Raw genomic sequence first — 16,529 nt, 5'->3', positions numbered from 1 at the left:
CAACCTAATGCTGTGATGTGCCAAACTGATCACCTCTGCAGCGCTCTGGGGAAGGAACTAGACGAACAGCCAATAGTTAGTATACACTAGAAATATGCTGAGTGCCTTCCATGTATTATTTCACAAATGAGTCACTACCTGTGAAGTAGGTTTTTTAATTTATGCTTTATAGAGGAGGAAATGTAGACTCGGAAGCAATAAACAATGTACTCCAAACCACAAAAGCACTAACTGAAAACCCATTAAGAGGTCTTCATCAGACTCTGTTGTTCAATCCTAAGGATATGTGATAAGGATCTGTATAAATTTAGACTTCCTCTAATCCATGTTCTGCTTTATTGACTATGCCAAAGCCTTTGACTGTGAGAATCACAATAAACTGTGGAAAATTCTGAAAGAGATGGGAATACCAGACCACCTGACCTGCCTCTTGAGAAATCTGTATGCAGGTCAGGAAGCAACAGTTAAAACTGGACATGGAACAACAGACTGGTTCCAAATAGGAAAAGGAGTTTGTCAAGGCTGTATATTGTCACCCTGTTTATTTAACTTATATGCAGAGTACATCATGAGAAACGCTGGACTGGAAGAAACATAAGCTGGAATCAAGATTGGCAGGAGAAATATCAATAACCTCAGATATGCAGATGACACCACCCTTATGGTAGAAAGTGAAGAGGAACTAAAAAGCCTCTTGATTGAAAGTGAAAGTGGAGAGTGAAAAAGTTGGCTTAAAGCTCAACATTCAGAAAGCGAAGATCATGGCATCCGGTCCCATCGCTTCATGGGAAATAGATGGGGAAACAGTGGAAACAGTATCAGAGTTTATTTTTCTGGGCTCCAAAATCACTGCAGATGGTGATTTCTGCCATGAAATTAAAAGACGCTTACTCCTTAGAAGGAAAGTATGACCAACCTAGATAGCATGTTCAAAAGCAGAGACATTACTTTGCCAACAAATGACGGTCTAGTCAAGGCTGTGGTTTTCTCTGTGGTCATGTATGGATGTGAGAGTTGGACTGTGAAGAAAGCTGAGCGCCAAAGAATTGATGCTTTTGAACTGTGGTGTTGGAGAAGACTCTTGAGAGTCCCTTGGACTGCAAGGAGATCCAACCAGTCCATCCTAAAGGAGATCAGTCCTTGGTGTTCTTTGGAAAGACTGATGCTAAAGCTGAAACTCCAATACTTTGGCCACCTCATGCGAAGAGTTGATTCATTGGAAAAGACTCTGATGCTGGGAGGGATTGGGGGCAGGAGGAGAAGGGGACGGCAGAGGATGAGGTGGCTGGATGGCATCACCGACTCGATGGACATGAGTCTGAGTGAACTCCGGGAGTTGGTGATGGACAGGGAGGCCTGGTGTGCTGTGATTCATGGGGTTGCAAAGAGTCGGACACGACTGAGCGACTGAACTGAACTGAATTTAAATTTAAGTAACTGATGAGACTGGGGGCTACTGTATTGGGCAGTGCAGGTCTAGACATTTAAGGGCAAGGAAGACATCAAAAGTAAATTGATTTTTCAAAAACTTGAACATAATAGATAAGCAATAAGGACCTACTATATAGCACGGGGAGCTATGCTCAATATCTCATCAGTCAGTTCAGTCGCTCAGTCGTGTCCAGCTCTTTTCGACCCCACGGACTGCAGCACGCCAGGCCTCCCTGTCCATCACTAACTCCCAGAGCTTGCTCAAACTCATGTCCATTGAGTCGGTGATGCCATCCAACCATCTCATCCTCTGTTGTCCCCTTCTCCTCCTGCCTTCAACCTTTCCCAGCATCAGGATCTTTTTCATTGAGTCAGTTCTTCACATCAGGTGGCCAAAGTATTGAATCTTCAGCTTCAGCATCTGTCCTTCCAGTGAATATTTAGGACTGATTTCCTTTAGGATTGACTGGTTTAACTAGTTTAGGATTGATCTCCTTACAATCCAAGGGACTCTCAAGAGTCTGGCCCAACACCACAGTTCAAAAGCATTAGCTCTTTGGTACTCAGCTTTCTTTATGGTCCAACTCTCATATCCATACATGATTACTGGAAAAACCATAGCTTTGACTAGATGGACTGTTGTCAGCAAAGTAATGTCTCTGCTTTTTAATACGCTGTCTAGGGTGGTCATAGCTTTTCTTCCAAGGAGCAAGCGTCTTTTAATTTCATGGCTGCAGTCACCATCTGCAGTGATTTTGGAGCCCAAGAAAATAAAATCTGTCAGTCTTTCCATTGTTCCCCCATCTATTTGCCATGAAGTGATGGGACCGGATGCCACGATCTTAGTTTTTTGAATTTTTTTTTTAAGGTTCTGAAAACCCTGTCACCTGCTTTATTTCTAGATAAGGGTAAAGGGAAACAAGGAAATATTCACTTGAATTTGAGGGACAGCTAAACTGAAAGCAATAGTAGCAACAATTTTAGGCCTCTAAGGTTACTCTGATCCATAAAGGAATGTTTACATTTCCTTGTTTGGAGATTTAAAAGTTTAATTTTCCCCTAAAGCAAGATCATCCACTTTAGCTGGGATAAAAGAACAAAGAACAACAAACTCAGTGGCACCAAATGGGGTTAACACAGAAAATAGGGCCAGGTTTCTCCTTTCAAATGCAAAAGTTTACATTAAAATACATTTATAAATATTAGTTGTTTTTCCTCGTGATTCAGTCCTTCTCCTTCTTCTATCAGGAGCCCCCAAAACCTAAACAGTATGTGCATTACTGACTAGATATACAATCCAGCTGCCCCTTCCAAACTGGAATCTGATTACAAATGGACTGGCCTAGCTCAGGGCTGCCCTCAGTGACAGGAAGCACTATCAATGCTCTCAGGGAAAACGGATACTGAGGATGCCACCAGTCAAAAAGTTGAACGTTGTGCACTGGGTCCAGGATGACTTGCACACCCTATTCCCGGCACAGTTTCTGACCACCATGGACAGGATAATCTTGGAACACCAGTCTCACTCAATGATGCTGCATGTCCGTGTCCACATTGATAGTAAACAGGGTAAATATCATTCCCATGACAATTAGAATAAAGATGAAATTGAAGGTGCTGCTCTGCAGTAGGCAGCGGTCCTGGTCTGGGTTGTTATGAACATCTTCGTACTGAATGGGAGGCTACAGTCCTCCCATACACTTGCTCTTTAATCTTGGGGACTATTTTTTGAACTTGAATTTGAATTCCCACATTGGTTCCTGTCTGTTCCCAACAATCTTTCTGCACCAGAAAAGTAAGCATTTGGAATTCTTTAATGTGCTAGAAGTGCTTTCTGGAATGGCTGGATTCTTGGAGATTCGCACAGCAAATGGCTTATATATATCATACAGAGATCGGATCACACATGCCTGAAGACAGTGCATGCAGCTTCTCTGTTGACTCAGGTCGCAGGTGCAAAGGCAGAGAGGCCTCCAGTGTGTAGTGTCTTCTGTACAACCTCGTCCAAAAGGTCACAGTGCGAGTGACAGTCCAGGCATTCTTACAAATCAGGGAAAAATTCACAATGTTCTCAGGACGGATACAGGAGGCCAGCAGTAGCCAAATATCCATGGGATACTCTTCTCCTCCAGTCCCATCCAGGTCTTCTCTTGTGCCTCTTGCTCTTCTTTTTTCTGGAGATAGTCTCTCATGGATGCTTTCCTCCTGGGCATCAGTCTCACCACTGCAATTTATGATGTCACAGGGCTCACCAGCTCCAGAAAGAGATTCCACTCCAAGAACCTGGGAGGCTTCCTACTGAACAGCTTTGGCAACAGCTTTCTTGACCCTTCCAGACCTCATGACGGCCGGATCCGAGTTGGCATAGTTCACCACAGTCACTCTGCTTGAGCAGGCATCTTGGGCCCAGAACTTGAGTCGCTTCCCTGTCTTGGGCATGGTGACAGTGTTGGGGCGAGACTGGGTTAGAGGGCCAGGACCCCAGGCCATGTTTCAGGCCAGAGAGCGGGATCTGTCAGCCTAGGGCCAACTCTGGCCGGTTCTGCTGCCATCCCACTCCCGAATGTTGAGTTTTAAGCCAACTTTTCCACCCTTCTCTTTCATCTTCATCAAGAGGCTCTTTAGTTCTTCTTTACTTTCTGCCATAAGGGTGGTGTCGTCTGCCTATCTGAGGTTATTGGTATTTCTCCTGGCAATCTTGATTTCAGCTTGTGCGTCATCCAGCCTGGCATTTTACATGATGTACTCTGCGTAGAAGTTAAATAAACAGAGTGATGATATACAGCTTTGATATACTCCTTTCCCAATTTGGAACCAGTACGTTGTTCCATATCCAGTTCTAACTATTGCTTCTTGTCCTACATTCTGGTTTCACAGGAGGCAGGTATGGTGGTCTGGTATTTCCATCTCTGGAAGAACTTTCCACACTTTGCTGTGATCCACACAAAGGCTTTAGTGTAGTCAGTGAAGCAGATTTTTTTTTAACCAGCTGAGCCACAACTGAAGCCCCGAAATAGATATTTTTCTGGAATTTTCTTGCTTTTTCTATGATCCAAAGGATGTTAGCAATTTGATCTCTGGTTCCTCTGCCTTTTCTAAATCCAGCTGGAACATCTGGAAGTTTTCAGTTCACATACTGTTGAAGCCTTGCTTAGAGAATTTTGAGCGTTGCTTTGCTAGAGTGTGAGATGAGTGACATTATGCAGTAGTTTGAACATTCTTTGGCATTGCCTTTCTTTGGGATTGGAATGAAAACTGATCTTTTCCAGTTCCCTGACCAGCGACCTTGGGAGTACCTATTTGCTTGCTCTGCCTGCAGCTTTGCATTTCAAGTCACAGGAAACAGTCCAGATCTCCATAGCTGCTTCAGCAGAATCAAGCACCACTGGCCTTGTTGAGACCATCAGCAGGCACCTCGGAAGCAGGAATTTATTTAGGTTGTGCTGGGTCTTAGTTGTGGATCAAAGGATCTTATTGAATGCAGGATATAGTTCCCCGACCAGGGTTAGACACCAGGCCTCCTGCATTGGGAGTGTGGAGTCTTACCCACTGGACCAGCGGGGAAGTCCTTCTGGAGTTTATCTTGTAAAGTAAGGAGGAAGCCTGTTGGCCTGGCTGACCCACAAGTGATTGTAAAAATCAGGTGGGAATCAGAGGAAGAGTGTTGCACAGTGTGAAGCCTGATCCAGATGGCTGGGAACACAATGCCCTCCACGCTGGCTTGTTGACAGTCACCTTCTATCCACCCCTGCCTGGCTCCTCTGCCAGTCCTCCTGGGCCTTAGCTCCTGCTGGCCCACCACCCAGAGCATTGGGCGCACTGGGGAAATAGGGAAGGGGTGGAGCAAGACCCCCAAACCTAATATGTACAACAGAGCTTGAGCTTTCTTCTAGCTCCGCTGCTTCTTTTAAAAATGTATTTATTTTATTTTTTGGTGGTGGGGGGTCTTCTTCCTGCATGTAGGCTTTCTCTAATTGGGGCAAGCAGGGACTGCTCATCCTTGTGGTGTGTGGGCTTCTCGTTTCGGTGTGTTGCAGAGCACAGGCTCTAGGTGCACGGACTGCAGCAGTTGCCGTTTGCGGACCCTAGAGCACAGGCTCAGTATTTGTGGGGCACAGCTTAGTTGCTCCTCAGCATGTGGGATCTTCCCAGACCAGGGATGGAACCCGTGTCCCTTGCATTGCAAGGCTGATTCTTAACTCCTGGACCACCAGGGAAGCCCCAGGTCTGCTGCTTCTGTGTCTTCTCTAATTCCATTGGGGAGCCACAAGAACCAGGACATTGTGCTAGTAGATTCTGAGGTCATAGCTCACTTTTCCCTCCATGGGAGCAGCAGGAAGTGAGCTGAGCAGAGAGTCATAGATTTTCAGATGACTCCCCAAGATGAAGAGTTCGCAAGGAAGGAACCCTGCAAGATGTGGCTTCAAGCCCTGGGTCGGGAAGATCCCTTGGAGAAGGAAATGGCAACCCACTCCAGTATTCTTGCCTGGGAAATCCCATGGACAGAGGAGTCTGGCAGGTTATAGTCCATGGGGTCTTAAAAAGTCAAACAGGACTTAGCAACAAAGCAACAACAACAGAATATGTAAAATCTTGTGCAGCCATCACCTCCATCTAATTCCAAAACAATTTCATCATCTCAAAAGGAAACCCCATACCCATCAAGCAGTCACTCCCTGGTCCCCTTCGTCTCAGGGCCTGGCAACCGCCAGCCTGCTTTCTGTCTCTGTGAATTTTCCTTTCTGGCCATTTCATATAAACAGAATCGCACAATATGTGCCCTTATGGGTCTGGCTTCTTTTACTCAGCATGATGCTATTGAGGTTCATCGGTCTGGCAGTGTGTGTCAGTGCTCCACTCCTTTATATGGCTGAACACTAGCTCATCGTGTGGATATCCTGTATCCTGTCCTCCATTCATGGACATTTGAGCTGTTTCCACCTTTTGTTGCTCTGAACATTCATGGACAAGTATTTGTTTGAATACCTATTCTCAGTTTTGGGGTGCATATACCTAAGACTGAATTACTAGGTCACATGGGAATTCTGTGGAGAAGGCAATGGCACCCCACTCCAGTACTCTTGCCTGGAAACTCCCATGGACGGAGGAGCCTGGTAGGCTGCAATCCATGGGGTTGCTAAAAGTCACACACAACTGAGCGGCTTCACTTTCACTTTTCACTTTCATGCATTGGAGAAGGAAATGGCAACCCACTCCAGTGTTCTTGCCTGGAGAATCCCAAGGACGGGGGAGCCTGGTGGGCTGCAGTCTATGGGGTTGCACAGAGTCAGACACGACTGAAGTGACTTAGCAGCAGCAGCAGCAGCATGGGAATTCTGGGCTTCCCTGGTGGCTCAGACAATAAAGAATCTTCCTGCAATGCACGAGACCTGGGTTTGATCCCTGGGTCGGGAAGATCACTTGGAAAAGGGAATGGCAACCCACTCCAGTATTATTGCTTGGAGGATTCCATGGACAGAGGAGCCTGGTGAGCTACAGTCCATGGGGTCAGAAAGAGTTGGACATGATTGAGCAACTAACACTGTACTATAACCCTATGGGAATTCTATGTTTAACTTTTTTTTTTCATTTTATTGAAGTATAGTTCATTTACAATGTTGTGTTAGTTTCAGGTGTATAGCAAAGTGATTCAGTTACACACACACATATTCTTTTTCAGATTCTTTTCCTTTATAAGTCATTAAATAAGAGAAGTGAAAGGCAAAGGATAAAAGGAAAGATATGTCCATCTAAATGCAGAGTTCCAAAGAATATTAAGGAGAGATAAGAAAGCCTTCCTCGGTGATCAATGCAAAGAAATAGAGGAAAACAATAGGAGGGGAAAGACTAGAGATCCCTTTAAGAAAATTAGAGATACCAAGGGAACATTTCAGGCAAAGATGGGCTCAGTAAAGGACAGAAATGGTATGGACCTGACAGAAGCAGAAGATATTAAGAAAAGGTAGCAAGAATACACAGAAAAACTATTAAAAAAAAAAAAAAGATCTTAATGACCTAGATAACCATGATGGTGTGATCACTCACCTAGAGCCAGACATCGTGGAGTGGGAAGTCAAGTGGGCCTTAGGAAGCATCACTACGAACAAAGCTAGCAGAGGTGATGGAATTCCAGCTGAGCTATTTCAAATCTTAAAAGATGATGCTGTTAAAGTGCTACACTCACTCAACATGCCAGCAAATTTGGAAAACTCAGTAGTGGCCACAGGACTGGAAAAGGTCAGTTTTCATTCCAATCCCAAAGAAAGGCAATGCCAAAGTTTAAACTACCTCACAATTGCACCCATTTCACCCACTAGCAAAGTAATGCTCAAAATTCTCCAAGCTAAGCTTCAACAATACGTGAACCAAGAACTTCCAGATGTTCCAGCTGGATTTAGGAAAGGCAGAGGAACCAGAGATCAAATTGCCAACATCAAAGGTCAACAAAGGTCACTGGGGTTCAGCAGAGCAACACAGAGGGCAGCAAAATAATGCCAGAGAAACAGACAGTCTTTGACCTGAGATAACCCAGGCTTATCTTAGATCCCTTCAAGGAACCCTGCCGCTGAGCCTTTGGCCCCGCCCTCAGCTGGCACAGAAAGTGCCAGCCTGGAAAGAGCACCACAGGTCCCCACTGTTTGCTTGTCTGAATGTTATCGAAGTCTACCTTGTAGCACAAAAGGGATCAGAGGAGAGGTCAGGGGTTCATTTGGTCAGAGGCTCCAGGTCCCACAGATATAGGGCCTACCTCCCTTCAGCTGTGGGGCACAGAGCCTCTGGGGAAGAATGTTCACCCTCCCCCAACCCTGTCTTGTGCTGGCCCTCAGTCAGACTTGAGTTCAGTGAGGGGGTCTCTGGCAACCACACCCGGGCACTAATTTGCTATGTGACCTCAAGCAAGCCTTTTCTTTTCGAACTTCTAGGTCCTTATCTGAGTGATCAGTTCTCCAAGATTTCCGTCATGCTCCTGGTCAACATTTCAGGGCAGTGAGCCCTGGGCCATCCGCCAGACTTGGACACCTGGGAAGTAGGTCAGCATCCCACATCCTGGGGGAGTGTGGTACCCATGCCCAGGCACTCACAACTCTGCCTTTTCCTGCGGGACCACCATGGTAGCAGAGCAGACATATTACCGATGGCCCAGAGGACCCAAACCAGGTAGATGTGGCCAGTGTTGTCTGGGCATCTGGCCTCAAGGCCTGGGCTACCACCCCAATACGCAGAGGTCTCCTCCAGAGGCTTTATGATTAGCACAGGCAGGGGGTCTATAGCCCCTGGGTCCACATGCAGGGGCAGCCGGCCAACAGACACCTTCACAACATTGTCCCATCACAATTCTATGAGAGGTTTTACTGTATCTATTTTGATCACGTGGAGAAATAGCGATGAAAAGTATGAACTAAGCAGCGTGAGATCACACAGCTAGTGCTTGGTAGCCCTACATCTAAGGCTTAGCTCTTCATCTCCTGTCAGTGCTTCTGATCTATGCTGGTGACTGACAACACCTGTACTTGCACCCCTGCCAGACGCTGCACTGAGAATCAAGAGCTTGCTTCTGGAGATGCTGATTCAAGCGCACAGGTGTCTGGGGGCCTGGGTTTAATCTCTGGTTGAGGAGCTAAGATTCCACAGCTGGCGTGGTGCAGCCAAAAAAAAAAAAGAGGTGGAACTTGGAGAAAAGGGGACTTCAGTGGGGTCCTGGCGCCAGCATTCCACGTTCCTGAGTACATTTCTTAACCTCTGAGGGTCTGAGTTTTCATCTACAAATAAAGATAATAATAAACACTTGTGGAATTGGTGACTGAAAGGGGACATGCTTGCCTGCACTAATTCCTAACCTCTCTGATCCCACCTGGACTCTGGGCTGCCCCAGGCCTCCTGGGCTTAGGCTGTGCTGCAGCCATCTGCTCTGTGCCTGGGAAGCGGGGTGACAATGAGGCCCCAAAGGGAGGGACTTTCCTGGCTGGGCAGCCCTCAGCCAGTGCCACTGGACTGATCACCCCTTCACTCTGACCGTACACAACTGCTGAGGCCTAATACAATATTTTTTGTTTACAGAGCCAGGTTTACGCTTTCTGACGAGCAAAGATTAGGTGATTCTCTAAGTCACTCCAGGTAATACACCAGAGTGAGTCCCGTTAACCTACTGTACTCAGCAGCAAACCGTGGTTCCAGGGGGAAGTGTCACCAAGAAGCCATTGGCAGGTCTGGGGCTTATTGATTTCCACCCTTTCTGGCTGCTTTTGTTTGTGTAGAGGGGTTGTGCTTCTGCTGGGAGACTGTGTTGCCCTGGAAGCCATCAAGCCGATGACTGTAAGAAAAATGGTCTCTAAACCATTTCCAGTCTGATTCCAGTGATGCTATGGTGGGTCTGTTGCATAAAGTGCTCCCTAGGCTTCCAGTGCAGCAGAAAGAAGGTGGCATCCCTGACAGAGCCCGAGGGCTACAAGGGCTGCGGGGCGCTGAGCCGGCAAGCATCTCCCCACCTGACTCTGCGGGACTGCTGCCCCCTCCACCTCCTGGCTCTGATTTGCCGGCTCTGGTGGCACCATGAGCTGAGCACCTCAGGAGTCCCGCTGTCACCCAGGCTGCTGATTTGTCCTTTGGCTTCCTGCTCATTAGGGCTGAGTCCCCAAAACTCAAAGTCCTTCTAGAGGTCGGAAGAGACCCTGACCTGAGCTGAGCGAGCCTATCCGCAGCTCGGATGATGTGAACTTCTTCGCCTACATTAAGTCACTCATTAAGCTGCGGGGCCAGGACCAGATAAACAGCCAGGGAGGTCAGTGAAAGGCCAACCTTGGAAACACCTGCATAGCCTTGCTCCAGGCTGTGGGAATTGAGCAAGATGACCTCTCCCCAGTCTTGGGGTTCTTAAGGTCATTCTCTGACTGTCGCCCTTTCCAGAGAGAAATGACCTTGTCAGGCACACGTGCTTCTCACCATGTCACAAATATTCTTACAGTGCCTTCTGGGGCCTCAGCATTCATGGCCAGGACAAATGCCTACAAAGCCTTCCCTTAAGAGACAAATCATGAGCCAGCAAATCGATTCCTAGATGGAATATACAAGAGACACGAGTGCAGATGCCCATGAGAAAAACACAAGAATGATCAGGGTAGCTTTACAGCTTTACTCACTGTAGCCCAAACTGGAAGCACACCGAAGGTCCAGCAACAGTGGAAAGGATGAAGAAATTGTGCTGTAATCACACAGCCAGTTGCATACATGTGTGCCCGGGTGCTTCAGTCATGTCCAACTCTTTTCGACCCTAGGACTGTAGCCCACCAGGCCCTTCTGTCCACGGGATTCTCAAGGCAACAATGCTGCCATGGGTTGCCATGCCCTCTCCAGGGGATCTTCCCGACCTAGGGATTGAACCCAATCACCTGCATTGCAGGTGGATTCTTTATCGCTGAGCCACCAGGGAAGCCCACAGCAGGCTACTACTGAGCAATTAAAAAGAACAAGCTCCTGCTACTTCCAGGAACTTGAGGGGACCTCACGGGCATATGATGACTAAAAGAAGGCAGACATGAAATACTACATTCTCTGTGATTTCATCTTAGATGAAGTTCAAGAACAGGAAAAACTAATAGCCGGTGATACAGGTCAGAACAGTGATTACCTTTGGGTAGAGATAGTGCTTGGAAAGGAGCTTAAGGAAATTCCAGGGTGTTGGGAAAGCTCCTTGTCTGTGTGGTAGTTACAGAAGTGTGTATATGTGTATGTGTGTATGTGTGTGAATTGTTCAAGTTGTATACTTAAGATTTGTGCATTACTCATGAAAAGATGCTCTCGGAGAAGGCAATGGCACCCCACTCCAGCACTCTTGCCTGGAAAATCCCATGGACGGAGGAGCCTGGAAGGCTGCAGTCCACGGGGTCGCTGAGGGTCGGACATGACTGAGCGACTTCACTTTCACTTTTCATTTTCACGCATTGGAGAAGGAAATGGCAACCCACTCCAGTGTTCTTGCCTGGAGAATCCCAGGGACGGGGGAGCCTGGTGGGCTGCCATCTATGGGGTCGCACAGAGTCGGACACGACTGAATCGACTTAGCAGCAGCAGCATGAAAAGATGCTCAGCATTGCTAGTTATTGTTGTTTAGTTACTAAGTTGGGTCTGAGTCTTTGCGACCCCATGCACTGCAGCCCGTGAGGCTCCCCAGTCCTTCACTGTCTCCCAGAGTTTGCTCAAACTCATGTCCACTGAGTCTGTGAGGCTATCTAACCATCTCATCCTCTGCCACCCTCTTCTCCTGGCTTCAGTCTTTCCCAGCATCAGGGTCTTTTCCAGTGAGATGGCTCTTCACATCAGGTGGCCAAAGTATTGGAGCTTCAGCTTCAGCATCAGTCCTTCCAGCGAATATTCAGAGTTTATTTCCTTTTAGGATTGACTGGTTTGATCTCCTTCAGGATCAAGGAACTCTCAAGAGTCTTCTCCAATACCACAGTTCAAAAACATCCAACTTTCACATCCATACATGACTATTGGAAAAACCGTACCTTTGACTATGCAGACCTTTGTCTCTGCTTTTTAATATGCTGTCTAGGTTTGTCATAGCTTTCCTTCCCAGGAGCAAGTGTCTTTTAATTTTGTGGCTGCAGTCACCATCTGCAGTGATTTTGGAGCCCCCAAAATAGACTCTGTTACTGCTTCCACTGCTTCCCATCTATTTGCCATGAAATGATTGAAGAGGATGCTATGATATTATTGACAGCTTTTTTTTATGCTGAATTTTAAGCCAACTTTTTCAGTCGTCTCTTTTACCCTCATCATGAAACTCTAAGTTCCTCTTCACTTCCTGCCATTAGGGTGGTATCATGTGCCTGTCTTAGGTTGTTGATATTTCTCCTGGCAATCTTGATTCCAGCTTGTGATTCATCTAGCCCAGCATTTCACGTGATGTACTCTGCATATAAGGGCTTCCCTAGTGGCTCAGTCAGTAAAGAATCTGCCTGCAATGCTGGAGATGCAGGTTCGATCCCTGGTCGGGAAGATCCCCTGTAGAAGAGCATGACAACCCACTCCAGTATTCTTGCCCAGAGAATTCCATGGATAGAGAAGCCTGGTGGGCTACAGTCCATGGGGTCACAAAGGGTCAGACATGACAGAACCGACTGAGTACCCATGCATGCACCCTGCACATAAGTTAAATAAGCAGGGTGTCAATACACAGCCTTGTTGTACTCCTTTTCCAATTTTGAACCAGTCTGTTGTTCTATGGAAGTTTTTAACTATTGATTCTTGACCTGCATACAAGTTTCTCAGGAAACTGGTAAGGTGGTCTGCTATTCCCATCTCTTTAAGGATTTTCCACAGTTTGTTGTGATCCACACAGTCAAGGCTTTAGCGTAGTCAGTGCAGCCAAAGTATGTTTTCTGGAATTCCCTTGCTTTCTCCATGATCCAATGAATGTTGGTAATTTGATCTCTGGTTCTTCTACCTTTTCTAAATCCAGCTTGTACATCTGGAAGTACACGGTTCACGTCTTGCTGAGGCTAGCTTGAAGGATTTTGAACATTACCTTACTAGCTTGTGAAATTAGCACAATTGTGTAAGAGTTGGAATATTCTTTGGCATTGCCCTTCTTTAGGATTGGAATGAAAACCAACCTTTTCCAGTTCTGTGGCCATTGTTGCATTTTCCAAATGTGCCAACATATTGAGAGCAGCACTTTAACAGCATCATCTTTTACGATTTGAAATAGCTCAGCTGTTAAATGCAGTGAGGAGCCTGGCGGGCTACTGTCCATGGGGTCACAAAGAGTCAGACATGACTGAGCAACTATCTATCGCTACACTATAAATGCAGTAAATCTTATCTCACAGGAATATGAAGATACAATCAGACATATACAATAAAAACAAAAACACTTGACCATCTGTGAAGTACTATACACAATATAAGGGACTTATGATTGATTACTTATGATTACTGCTGTTTCCACCTTTTTGTGTAAGTAGTGCTGGGCTTTGGTGCTCTTGCTGCTGCTTGTCTCTTTGGCTGTCAGGACTGATGAGGAATAGTGTGAGCATTTCCTATGTGCCAAACACGATGTTAAATCCTTTATACCCATTATCCATTTTAATCTTCAGAGTAATCCTACAAGGACTAATAAAGACATCAAGACTCAGAGAGATTAAGTAGCTTGCCCAAGGTCCCAAGTTTGTAAGCAGAGTTGGAATTTGTCTGCTTCTGTAGCCCAAGTGCTTTCCACCAAATTGCACTCCTTGACTAGGGTAGTGTCTAAATGCTAAATGGTAAAACCTAAAATCATTCAGTCATTCATTTACGCAACAGCTGTTGAGTGCCCACTCATGCCATGATCAACAGGAACAAGGCAGCCAAAGTCAGCAGATGGAGCAGTCCTCCTGGAAGAGCTGCTCTGGGGACCTTGGTTTGCTGTCAAGTTTACTAAGTTCAAGTGTACGTATTGCATATGTATATATATATACACATGTATATGTAAATGAATCACTGCTGTACAGTAGAAATTAACACATCATAAATCAACTGTACTTCAAGAAAATAAATTTGAAAAATACTTGTACATTTTACTGTATGTGTGTTATACCTCAATTTTAAAAAATAAATGGCTAAATATATTCAAAATCTGTCCTATGAGATACATACTCTGACTCTCCTTCCCACCAGTGGAAGCACCGCAGAAGTTCTTCTTCTATTTGTCAACTGGATGCTGAGTTGGCCGGTTCCATAAACGATTCTTCCGAGATTTTTCTCTGAAGCAGGTGATGCTCTGACAAAAGCTACTCTTTCTCTTGCCTTCAGTCCCTTTAGCCTCTGTCTGCCGGTATAAAGTGTCAAGGAAAAAAGAAGGGGAAGATGGGACCTGAGACATGGGAAGGCTCCATGAAAGGAAGATTTGAGCAGGGCTATGGCAGAAAAAAGTTCTGGCAGGATGTCTGCTACACTGCTAACTCTAGAACCGCAAGGAGGACATTTCACATTTCACTCCACCTATTTCTACAAAAGTGGCTTCCCAGGTGGCTCAGGGGTAAACGATCTGCCTGCCAATGCAGAGACGCAGGAGACTCGGGTTTGATCCCTGGGTCAGAAGATCCCCAGGAGGAGGAAATGGCAACCCACTCCAGTGTTCTTGCCTGGGAAATCCCATGAACAGAGGAGCCTGGAGATGGGATCACAAAGAGTAGGACACGACTGAGCGACGGAGCATGCACCCTATTTCTACAGTGGCTGAAGTTTTAAAATGAACACGAATTATCTCTGCATTTAAAAGTAGTAAGAGTACATAATTACACAACGTTCTCAGCTGGTCAATAACGAAGGTGCAGGTGTTTTGTCTGAGATGACCACTGCCCCCACAGCAGGCCAGGGCTGGCCATCGGGCCCTCACTCGGGTCTCACTCTTTGAACTTGTTTTGTACAGGACCTGGCCTGGAATCACAGCTGAGTGCTCTTGGTTGCTAAGGACTTCATTTGTTTTTCTTACTCAGATTTTCTTGGGCGAAGGCCAGTGCATCTTGCAAGATACATAATATATTAATCAGCTTGGACTGCCATAACAAAATACCATAGGCAGTGTGGCTTAGACAGCAGAAATGTGTTTTCTCACAGTTCTGGAGATGAGAGGTCTGTGGCCGGGATGCTACATGATGGGTTTCTGGTGAGAGATCTCTTCCTGGTTTGCAGACAGCGCCACCTCCTTGCTGTGTGCCTTCAAGGCATTTCCTTGGTGCGGGTGCATGGAGAGAGGGAAAGCAAGCTCTCAGGTGTCTCTTCTGAAAAGGGCACAATTCTCATCAGACCACCAACTGACCAATTACCTCCCCAAAGCCCCATCTCCAAATACTATAACAATGGGGGTTGGGGCTTCAACATATGAATTTAGGGAGATGGGGGACAAAGATATTCAGTCTATAACACACAATTATTTCTCCCTGATGCATAATGTGATTTTGAATCCCTTTTCCATCTTGAACTTTTTTTTTGGCTGTTTTAATTTAATCAACAAATATTTATAGGGCACTTACAGTCTTCTGAGCTCTTGAACAAAAAAGACCAAGATCCCTGCCCTCGTGGATTCTTTTGTAATGTGCAAGGGTCCTATGCCTCAGTCCTCAGTCCTCCTTCTCTTGTTTGACTCTACTTTTGTTGCAGAGAAGAAGCCAATTCTGATTCCATGTTGGAAATTGTTTCTTTCACTTGCTTTTTGTTGCTTTTGTCATTATAATCAGGGCTTCCCTGATAGCTCAGTTGGTAAAGAATCTGCCTGCAATGCAGAAGACTCTCGTTTGATTCCTGGATCGGGAAGATCCACTGGAGAAGGGGTAGGCCACCCACTCCAGTATTCTGGCCTGGAGAATTCCATGAACTGTATAATCCATGGGGTCACAAAGGGTCTAACATGACTGTGCGGCATTCACTTTCATTATAATCATACATAATAGCCTGCCTCAGAGGACCCTGCTGGGCACTGCCCAAAGTGAAAGTGAAGTCACTCAGTCGTGTCCAACTCTTTGTGACCCCATGGACTGTAGCCTGCCAAATTCCTCCACCCATGGGATTTTCCAGGCAAGAATACTGGAATGGGTTGCCATTTCCTTCTCCAGGGGATCGTCCTGACTCAGGGATCAAACCCTGGTCTCCTGCACTGCAGGCAGACTCCTTACTCTCTGAGCCACCAGGGAAGCCCTCTGTAAACTAAAATGCCGTTGTTCGGCTCATAGAGATATATTCTGACCCTGCCCACCTATGAATAGCTACAACAAAAAGAAGAGATTAATACATCCCTTCCGAAGGCCAGCCATTTCCTTTGGAGATGTTTTGGGAGACTGAAGACCCTTTCACTTTACTTCCCCACTGCCTCTCCCTCCCTATTCTGTCTTTTGATTTTAATTCCTCATTGCTTCTCTCTCTCTGACTCTATAAAAGAACCTGGCATCCAGACTCTGACAAGATGGTTACTCTGAAACATTAGTCTGCCATCTTCTCAGTCAGCCAGCTTTCCGAGTAAGGTCGTATTCCTTGCCTCAATACCTCGTCTCTCTGATTCATTTGCCTATCCTGTGGTGAGCAGAGCAAGCTTGGACTCAGTAACACTTTCACTCTCTTGT

The 16,529-nt window shown here is 46.1% G+C and overlaps 1 protein-coding gene, 1 long non-coding RNA gene and 1 pseudogene across 2 annotated transcripts in view; 1 reads left to right on the top strand and 2 right to left on the bottom strand.

The window, feature by feature from the left end:
* FADS1 (fatty acid desaturase 1) overlaps nt 1–16,529 on the top strand; it is a 107,183-nt gene that overhangs the window by 32,953 nt on the left and 57,701 nt on the right. The gene's annotated exons all lie outside the window — the stretch shown is intronic.
* Nucleotides 1–16,529, bottom strand: part of LOC132344204 (uncharacterized) — a 63,866-nt gene that overhangs the window by 3,509 nt on the left and 43,828 nt on the right. The gene's annotated exons all lie outside the window — the stretch shown is intronic.
* LOC789170 (transmembrane protein 183-like) lies at nt 2,301–4,217 on the bottom strand (annotated as a pseudogene).

The sequence above is a fragment of the Bos taurus genome, chromosome 29, assembly GCF_002263795.3.
Source record: "Bos taurus isolate L1 Dominette 01449 registration number 42190680 breed Hereford chromosome 29, ARS-UCD2.0, whole genome shotgun sequence".
NCBI classification, from domain to species: domain Eukaryota; kingdom Metazoa; phylum Chordata; class Mammalia; order Artiodactyla; family Bovidae; genus Bos; species Bos taurus.
Note: the sequence above shows the minus strand (reverse complement) of the source record. Positions and strands in the feature narration are given on the sequence as shown.